The 9328-nt window shown below is 45.0% G+C and overlaps 1 long non-coding RNA gene across 1 annotated transcript; it reads left to right on the top strand.

Moving 5' to 3' along the window:
- Window positions 1–1487: 1487 nt before the first annotated feature.
- Window positions 1488–7016, top strand: LOC138916015 (uncharacterized). Its single transcript, XR_011422645.1, has 2 exons — window positions 1488–4057; window positions 4824–7016. It is a non-coding gene; the product is annotated as an uncharacterized lncRNA (long non-coding RNA).
- The last annotated feature ends 2312 nt before the right edge of the window (window positions 7017–9328 follow it).

Below are 9328 nucleotides of genomic sequence, written 5' to 3'. Positions count from 1 at the left end.
GGTTCCTTATCCCGACTTTATTTCTCTGTTAATCAAAATGTGACTAGAACCATTTAAGTGAGCAGAGGGTCAACGGTAACATGAGTAACAGCTACTATTTGTTAAGGGCCCACTCTGTGCCGTCTCGGGGACGTTCTGAGCATCATTTGGAGTCCTCCCAACGGCCAGTAGATGTAAGCGTCATGTCTCCTATTTTAGAGATGAGGACACTGAGGTTAGTGCCAGAGCTGGGTTTGAACCCACGTCACCTTGGCTCCAAAGCCCGCGTTCCATCTGCCAAATGCAGCCCAAGGAGAGTCACGGGAATAAACTCTATGGCGGGTGCTCACTCTTTGTGCTTGACGTGTGAGGGATGGGTGGGCAGGGGAGAGAGACCACAGATTCGGGATCTCAGGTGCTCCCCTCCTCACTGCAGCCCTAGGATAAAGCCAGCACACAAAACCGACAGCCCTGGGCTATAAATATTAACTTCATTCCCCCTTTTGTTCTCTCCATGCTGTTCCCATGGAGACGTAGCTCCTCAGCTTATCTGGAATTCAAACCGCCCAGGGGACATGGCTAGAGCGTTGGGAGGCCCGCTGGAGAGACAGACTGCGCAAACTTTCCTTTCCCACTTTCCTTAGAAACTGATGATGAGACGGATTTTGTAATGAGTTATGGACTCAATAAAATACTGCTCCATTGGCAAACATTCTCAGGGAGAAAGAAACCTCCGTGGTGACGGGCTGTTTGCAGGCAAGCGGCTGCAGCCACGCCGTCAGGGAGCCACTCTCTGGGGGCCAAAACCCATGCCTGGATCTGGTAGACGTCACGGTCCCCGACGGCCTGATCAGACACTCCACACCCATGCTGGGCACTTGCTTAATTAAAACGTGGCTGATGCTATCTTAACCTTAAGATATATCCCAGTGCCTGCAAACAACAGGGATCCTTAAACACAATCACCTTCCGATAAAAGGTTGAGCTCCACGGGGCCTCCAGATGCTGCTTGTGTGTTATGTACAATGCATTTTCTAATTTGGCCATTCCGGCACTGTTTTCTTCCTTGTTTCTCAAGATAGGTATTTGGGGGAAAAAACCCAAAAAACAAAACTTAGGTCAAAAAACATACTGCTGTCCCTCAAAAGGACTCAGTATCTGAAAAAATCTTGATAGAAAAGTTAATGGCTAAAAACATCAGTATTCAAAGGCAAAACCTAATGATAATGATAAATAAAAGTCAAATTGAATTATCTTGAAAAAAGAAAAAGAAAAAACTGAGGAGAATTCATCCTCATCTTCAGTTTTCTTTTCATTTCCTCTTTTTTTTCCTGTCCTCAGAAGCCTACAAACGAGACATGTGTGCATCTTTGATTGGGCTTCCTAGCCCTTCTTTGACCTGCCAATAGGATAGATGGTCTTAAAATTAGAAAGGAGGAATGGATCAGAGTTTAGTCCTCACTGCATATATAAATTCCTCATTGAATAGGAAAATAAAAATAATCAAAGCTTCCAGGTGAACGTTCAGCGTGGTCCCTACCCCAGCCAGGCTCTCAGCTGTTCGTTTGCATTTCTCACTGAATTCTTACAACATTCTTGCCAGACAGGCAACAGGAGAGCCATTTGCCATTTTGCAGCTGGAGAAATGGAGGCTCAGGAAAAGTTAACGAACTGACCCAAGTCTCACATTTGGTAAAAGCCAGGACCAGGGTTGGAATCTCTGTGCATCTCATTCCTAATGTTATTCTTTTTCTACTACATGCTGTCATTCAACTGTTCTGCGCAGGGACCCAAAGTACAAGAAACACGGCAATGAAAGAGTGAAAATGTTTCTTCTAAACTCTAAAACCAGAGATGTTTAAAGGGAATAGTTTAGAAGATTTTCGTCTAATATAACAAAGTACATGGCACAAAATAGGAATGAAGTAAAACTTGGCTCCCCTTCCATCAGGGAGAGTGTCTGGACGTGTACTAGAAAGTTCCACCAACGTAATGACGGTTAACATTGCAGCTCTCCTCGCTGCAGGCTGACAGAGTGATTCTGGAAAATACTGGCACACGCTGTTCACTGCCCCGCTCTCCCCCTCTATCCGACACCTCCGTCCATCCCTCCCTCCAGACCTAATCCTATTCAAGGTCACGGGAAATGGGATTAGAGGAAAAGCCAGCAAAGAAATCCTTTCTAACCTTCATGTTAACGCTGGGCCTTTTCTGAACGCAGCGTATAATCTTTACTAAGTACTGTGTGCCCTTGTCACAGCTCCTTCCACACTGGGGTTTATCCTCTCAGGAGATGTGTAACAAAGGGCAGACGGAGAAGAAAAGAATATAAATGGGCTCAATGGGTTACTCAAGCTTTAGCCTAAATGAAAAACAGCCAAGCTCCACAATCGCGTCAGGTAATACTGGCTGCGTCGAGTCACGTGCTGTGTAAACGTCCATGTGTTTCAAAGACCAGGTCTGCACTGTTCACAGGCCCTGTGAGGCTCTCACACAAGCGCAATTTTGTTCTCGTCGTTAATAGGACCCAGAGCGCCAAAAGCCAGGCCTGGTCGTCCCCCTTCCCCTCCTCCTCCTCCTCCTTCTTCCACCTCAATTTATTAAACTCCTTGATACCACATAGTTAATATTTATTTATTTATTTTTAATTTTTTTGAGGAAGATTAGCCCTGAGGTAAATGCTGCCAATCCTCCTCTTTTTGCTGAGGAAGACTGGCCCTGAGCTAACGTCCATGCCCATCTTCCTCTACTTTATATGTGGGACGCCTACCACAGCATGGCTTGCCAAGCGGTGCCATGTCTGCACCTGGGATCCAAACTGGTGAACCCCGGGCTGCCGAAGCGGAACGTACACGCTTAACCACTGCGCCACCGGGCCGGCCCCTGTAGTTAATATTTATTGATTGTAGGTTGTGGCATTGTACCACTTCATTTATCCCTCCGTTTTCATACCTTCTCACAAATGTATATCTTGTTAAGACTTTCTGCAGCCTAACTAAAAACATTTTTAATTAATGTAAATGTTAAATCTTATTTCAGAGAGGCAAAGGCCTGCTTCATGACATCTAGCACAATTCTAAACATTTTCAGAATTCCCTGCAAAAGCAATTTTTAAAAATCCACAAAGAAAGTGAACCTCATTACGGAGTAATTAAGATACAACACATTTCACCTCAAAGGAAAATCCGAGCTTTGCTCACGAGGAACTTAAACCTAAGGCTTCCACATGGTACCTGGTCAGTTCTCTCCTGGCCCGGGAATGATCTTATCAGGACGTGAAAAGCCTCTTGCTTTTTATTCTCACCGGCAGACATCACTCTATCTGGGACAGTAACTCAGACCTAAATGGAACAGAAGCAGCCCAACAGAGTGACCTCAGAGCCTACTCTGTCCTTCATGCTGCAAATCTGAAAGATCTCCAAAGCTGGAATCAAACTGGCAGGGACACGTGACAAACTGTAGGGTGCAGGAGCAACAGGAGGCTGATGCTACCATGTCGAGGTGAAGATGCAGGATCTGGAGCTCTGGCTGTGCTGCTGCTGAGCTGTCTGCTAACTTGTGTGTCTGTGCTCTCGTCTGTAAAACGGGTGTAACAACACTGCCCACCTCCCAGAGCGGATAAGAACTGAGTGAAGCAGGACGTGGAAAGCATTTACAATAGCGCTTGACATAAAGACAAGCTATTGTGATTATCATCGCCTCCGCTGTTACTCACATTACGACGGCAAAAGGAAGACTGTGCTGTTGGGCCAGGCCTGGAGATAGTGTCTGAGTTTGTCAAGTGTTTTTGCAAAGATCCTTCACTTCGGTAAAGTACACTTACCTGATTGTCTTGCCTAGGATTTTAAAAGAAAATATAGTTTCAACTTTTTGTATTGTGACGTGGAACACACATGCAGAAATATAGGTAAAATATAAATTACAGTTTAAGGAATTATTTAAAATCTAACACCCATGTAAATATCTCCCAGGTCAGAGAGGACATTTCCAGACCCCAGGAAGCCTCTGCCTGCCGTTTCCAAAGCACAGATTCCTCCCCCCTCGAAGGCGACCACTGGTCCTACCTGAATGCAAGCAGGTTTTTTTTTGCTGTCTTTATGCTTTTAACCTAAGCATGCCATCCCTAATCTCTCTGCACTGCTGTTTTGCTGTCTTTTTACAGCAAGTATAAATGGAATTGTACAGTGTGTATTCTTTCCTGCCTGGTTTTTTGCATCAACAGTCCCTTCTTAAGATTCCACGTTTTATTTGCGTATTTGTGTATCCCGCTGCGTGAATATGCCATCATGTATGTATTGCTTCTGCTATTGATGGACACGTGTGTTGTTCCCAGTTTGCACTGTTAGAATATTACTGCTGCACACACTCTTGCACACGTCTTGGGATCCACTCACATACGTTTTATAGCCTCAGAGTGGAATTGCTTGATGACAGGAATGCAAATGTTCAAATTTAGTTGGCAATGCCAAGGTGTTTCCTAAGATAAATGTAGCAATTTACCCTCTAACTAACAGTGACGAGCGCTCCTGTTTCTCCACATTTCCACCTCAAATTGGTCTTCTTGGACTTTTTAACTTTAGTGTTCCAGTGGCATGGAGTGGTACTTCATTGCATTTCCTGGATTACTAATGCGATTGAGCACTTTTTCAATTATTATTGGCCATTTAGATATGCATATCTCTTGCTCATTTCCCTTTTGGGTTTTGTCTTTTTGTTACTGATTGGGAGGAGTTCTTAACATAGTCTGCATGAAATTTCTTATTGCTTGTGGATATTGCAAACACTTCTCCAATTTTAGGCTTACATTTTCACCCTCTCAGTGGTGTCTCTCTCTTTTTTTTTAGGAAGATTAGCCCTGAGCTAACATCTGTGCCCATCTTCCTCTACTTTGTATGTGGGACACCTGCCACAGCATGGCTTGACAAGTGGTGCGTAGATCCACACTTGGGATCCAAACCCGTGAACCCCAGGCTGCTGAAGTGGAGCACACGAAGTTAACCGAGGCGCCACCGGGCCAGCCTCTTAATGGTGTCTTTCGATGAAGGAAAGTTCTTAATTTTAATATAGTTCAAGTTATCAATCTATTCCTTTATGGTTGTTCTTTTGTGTATCCTACTTAAAAACTTTCCCAGCCCTGAGGTCATGAAGATATCCTACATCGTCTCTGAAGATCTTTATCTTTCTCAAGTGTGTCCTTGTCTTAGCCAGCTCAGGCTGCCCTAACGAAATACCTGGACTGGGTGGCTGACACAACAGATACTGATTTCTCACAATTCTGGAAGCTGGGAAGCCCAAGGTCAAGGTGCTGGCACTGGGTTCCTGGTGAGCGCCCTCTTCCTGGCTTGCAAATGGTCATCTTCTCACTGTGTCCTCACATGGCAGAGAGAGAGCAAGAGCTCTGGACACCAGTCTCATCATGGGAGCCCCACCTCATGGCCTCCTCTACCCCTAATGGCTTCCCAAAGGCTCGCCTCCAAATACCCTCACACGGGGGACAGGGCTTCAACCTACGGTTTTGGAGGGGGACACAAACGTGCAGTCCATGCATCTCACACTGGGAACTCTTGTTGGCCCTCTAATTTAATATGCCCTCTTCTGGATAACCAGTCATCCCCGCACTGTTTGTGAAAAGCTGTCCTGTAGCGACTTCTCTGCAGCACCAATGCTTGTCATAAATCCAATGTGCCTTTTATCTCCTGGTCTGTTTGGTTCTCCACCGTGTCCCACAGTCAATTTGTCTATCCTTGAGCCAAAACCACATGGTGACGATATTCAGGTGGAGCATGTCTTCCTTTGTTCTTCAAGTGGGTCTCGGACATTTGCATCTCCATAGAAACTTTAGAAACAATTTCATTTAAAAAAATCTGTGGGAATTTTGTTTGGGTTGGTTTGCATTGAATCTGGAGATAAATTTGAGGAGAATCGATCCAATTATAATATCAAATCTTCGGATCCACAGAAGTGGGATATCACCTCATTTGCTTAAATCTTCTTTAATAATTTCTCTCGACAATATTTTAGAGTTTTCTAACTAGAGGTCTTGCACATTTTCTTCAGAGTTGTTGTTAGGTATTTGATGTTTCTTGATATTACTATAAATGGTTTCTTTTTGAGATTTTATTTTCTAATCATTAGTTGCTGGTAAATAGACATAATTGATTTTTAAAATTTATCTTGTGTCAGCAATCTCTCTAAACTCTCTTACTAGTTTAATAATTTATCTGTAACAAAATTTTTTTCTATGTGTACAATCAGATAATCTGTGAAGGATGAGTTTTATTTATTCTTTTTCAGTACTTGTAACTTTTTTTCCATTTTCTTGCCTCTGCACAGACTAAGACCTCCAGTACTACGTTGATTAGAAGGTAGTGGCCGTGTTACCACACGAGGGGGGTCGTCTGCCTGCTGCAAGACAAGCCAATAGTCAAGAGGCAAGGAGGTAGGAGAGAAAGGGTTTTTTTATTACAGCTTATTAGCAAAGGGGAAGATGGCTGACTAATGTCCAAAAGAACCATCTTCAGCGGGGCACAGAATCTTGAAGCAGTTATATAGGCCAGTGGATTATAGGGGAGTGCGTTAGGAAATCTTGACCCCCTGGTGTTGCCGACTGGGAGTTGCATATCTTTCAGTTGTCATGGATATCAGCACAGAATCTCTGTCTGCGCGCGGAGGCCATCACATTCCTAGAGAACTCAGAAGAACAACGTTATCATCTTATCACATCTGGGAGGGGCCATAACATCTGCAGAGCCTACGCATCCCCTTCCTTATCTAGGCAAACTAAAGCAAAGAGTAAAAGGGGCTGTGAGTCAGCGTTATTCGTATTCCAACATGGCTTGCTTCTATAAGATGGCTTCCCTTATGCTAACTTTTGACTGTGTCTGCGTCAGTTAACTCAGCAGCGCTAACAGAAGGAGGCGTCCTCTGCTCGCTCCTGGACTCAGAGCAAAAGCTTTCAACATTTCACAGTTAAGAATGGTGTTTGCTGTAGGTTTTTTGTAAGTAGACTTTCTCACATAAAGGAAGTTCTCTCCTTCTGTTGGTCTACTGAGAGTTTTTATTGTGAACGGGTGGCACATTGTTGTGAAAGTATTTAGAAGACACAGGGCTTGTACTAATAAATATCTACGTCCTGTGTAACTACAAGAAAGAGGGTGCCTTTTGACCTGATCCTCAGTTAAAAATGCAATGGACTCTTGATCGCAAAATGCCTATTCTAAGCTGAACAAGCTGTGCGAGCAGGCAGAGACTCTAGGCGGCCAGTTCTCTGTTTTCCTAGATATAAGAAAAAACAGTGATACTAAAAAGAACGTGGAATTTTTTAAGTCTTCAAGCTACACGATCTTGACACAGTAGGACTTTAGTTGTTTTTATCCCAGTGTCAGTAACGGGAGCGCTGATAAGGAATTATAAAGCAGAGTACCTAGCCAACAGCCCTGTTATGACTCCAAGTCTCCAGAAGGTGGAGGCAGCGAGCCACTAAGAAGATTGCAGCCAAAAAGGTGCTCTGCCTTCACAGGCGGCAAACCTAGTCGAATTCTGCAGAGCAGCTGGCCTGTCTATTTCATCCTCATTCACTTGTTCAAACGGCAGCGTTCCCAGGCAGAAACAGCCCTCACTAACGCCGCATCACGGAGGGGTGCTGCTTCCCCACTTTGATCTCACAGGCTGCAATACTCGGGGTGCCCTCCATCCACATAAATGTAAAAACACCTGGAGGGGCTCTTTAGTTTGCACTGATGACGATGAGACTTGGTTGAAACAAATGAGCTCACACTCCAGGAAGAGTAAACAGATGTAGGGGTGTCTTCGTCAGCTCGGGCCGCCGTAACAAAATATCATAGACTGGTGGCTTAAACAGCAGAGAATCTATTTTCTCACGGTTCTGGAGGCCGAGAAGTCCAAGATCAAGGCCATCGGTGATTTGGTTCCAGGCGAGAGCTCTCTTCCTGGCTTGCAGACGGGCACCTTCTCCCTGTGTCCTCATGCGGCAGAGAGCGAGAGCGAGCTCTGGGTTGCCTCTTCTCCTATCCTGGGCCTCGTTCTCGTGATGTCCTCTAACCCAGATACCTCCCAGAGGCCCCCTCTCCAGGTGCCATCAGACTGGGATATTCAACATAATGACAGCTAACAGCAAAGGCGTACAGTGGGTCCCTCAGGAAGGAGCTGGTGAAAGCCCTCAGCCCTAATGAAGAGAATCGACCCATTTCTGGTCCAGCCTGGGTTCCTTTTTCCGCTGATCCTCTGCTGCGTGTCTGAGCCTATTTCTGTCCTGGGCCACCTGTCCTGAGCCTGGAGGATTCCTTTATGAGTGCCTTTATTACTCACAAGAAAGAGATTTTATCTTCCTTCTGCCTACTCTCAGACATCCCTTTAAAATAGAGTTTAAATCACCCTATGGCTAATGGATTTATTTAGCCCACTAAACTCAACAAAATCCAAGCCGCCCACTTTTCTTAGTGTTCCAGGACAATACACTTTTTCAGCTTTTGTTATGGCTCATTTTTTCTTTAAGTTTCTCATTGGACCTTAAAGTTCACACAATTATACTCATTGGTCATGACTCCTGCTCATCATTGGCCCATGAAAGGAGCTGTTCTCGTGGGCGCGCTCTCTCTGCTCTTTCCCTCCCCATTCTTTCTCCATGTCCTTCTCTCTCCTCTCCCCTCGTCCTCTCTCTCCCTGAAAAGTCAATGCTTTTAGGATGGCGACAGTCTTTTCCTGATCGTGTTCTGTCAGGAAACCCGCCACCCATTCCCATCCCTTCAGTCTCTGAAACAGCAGTGCAGGGCAATTGCCCCCTGGGGAGACAGTGCCCCCCCCCCCCCCACAGGATCTCTGTCGAATCACCAGCACCACTTTCCTGTGTTCGCCCTGGAGAATGGCTCACCTCTGGACACGGGACCAGTCCTTTAAACCTCTACTGTTGTTATTAATTATTTTGATTAATTCCTTTTAAGTTAAATGCTCAGTCACTTTTTCAGCTACTCCTTCAATTTGCAGTCAGAGTAATAATAACAATAATGGGGTGGGAGTAGTAGTGTTTTAACATAGATTGAGGAGTTACTCTGTGCCAGACAATATACCAAGTGCCTCGTACGGGTATCTCATTCATATATATGGATGAATTTAGAACTTTTTGGATTTTAGTGTCTTGGACAAAATGTAATTTATTGAGTCTTACAAGTGAAAAGTCTGGGGGACACAGGAGAGCTGAATTTGAAATCTTAAATTGGAACCAGGGCCCACCCATGGCCAAGTGGCTAAGTTCACACTCCGCTTCAGCGGCCCAGGGTTTCACTGGTTCGGATGCCGGGCGCCGACCTAGCACAGCTCATCAGGCCACACT

Source organism: Equus caballus, chromosome 10, assembly GCF_041296265.1.
Source record: "Equus caballus isolate H_3958 breed thoroughbred chromosome 10, TB-T2T, whole genome shotgun sequence".
In the NCBI taxonomy this organism is placed as follows: Eukaryota; Metazoa; Chordata; class Mammalia; order Perissodactyla; family Equidae; genus Equus; species Equus caballus.
Note: the sequence above shows the minus strand (reverse complement) of the source record. Positions and strands in the feature narration are given on the sequence as shown.